Below are 1,065 nucleotides of genomic sequence, written 5' to 3'. Positions count from 1 at the left end.
GGGCATGGGTTTCCCCCTGAAATGTGCTATAAAAGGTCGGTAAAACTTGTGTAAAAAGGAAACTGTCTTTTTGTGTTTATTTCGTCCCCTGCCTCTCCGGGTGGCGTTTCCCCTCGTTGGTGTTCTGGGACGCTGTGGTGCTCGGTGCCTCTTGGAGCTGTTCAGTGTTCACGACCCTGTGGATGCACGCCGTCTGCCTAGCCTGCTTTGTGTTGGTGACAGAGAGACGGGCGGCCGGCGTAAAATATAGTATATATATATATATATATAAAATCTATATATATATATATATATATTATGGTGGTGTGTGTGTTTTTTTTTATGTGTGTTTGTGTTTTGTGGGGTTGTGTTTGCATATATATATATGATTATGTATTATATATAATATATATATATATATATATATATTTTATGAGGCCGGGGTAGCCGAGGGGTTTAAAGGGGCATCGGGCTCAAATACTGTCATGACGGCAATCTGAGTTCAAGGGTTCGAGTCACCGGCCGGCGCGTTTTTCCCCTAGACAAGGAACTTTACCTCGATTCCCTTTATTGTCCATGGGAGTCCACAGTCCAGTGGAAAGTTCCGTGCCGCCCAATTCACCCCGATGAATGGGTAGGGTTGACGGCGGGAAGGGCATCCGGGTCGTAAAAACGTGCCAAACCGTAGTGAAGATGTGGATAAAAAGGGAGTGAGGAAGAAAATCCGCCCCGGGCGACCCCGACAAAGGATTAAAGCCAGAAAAAAAAGGCCGCGGTAGCCAAGGGGTTAGAGCATCGGACTCAAGCCCGGCCACGACGGCAATCTGAGTTCGAGGGTTCTAGTCACCACCCGTTGTTCCCTTGGCAAGGAATTTCCCCTCGTTTGCCTACCTAGCCACTCGGGGGCAAGACAACCATGTCGGTGCCGGTTCCCGGGCGAGTGGAAAAGGGGTTTTGCGTCAGGAAGGGCATCCGGCCATAAAAGATATCTGCCAGAACCAAATCATCAGGCGACCCCATATAAAATGGGATAAAGTAAGAAAAAGAAGATAATATATATATATATATATATATATATATATATAT

This window comes from Penaeus monodon, chromosome 2 (assembly GCF_015228065.2).
Source record: "Penaeus monodon isolate SGIC_2016 chromosome 2, NSTDA_Pmon_1, whole genome shotgun sequence".
NCBI classification, from domain to species: domain Eukaryota; kingdom Metazoa; phylum Arthropoda; class Malacostraca; order Decapoda; family Penaeidae; genus Penaeus; species Penaeus monodon.
This window is presented reverse-complemented; position numbering follows the sequence as displayed.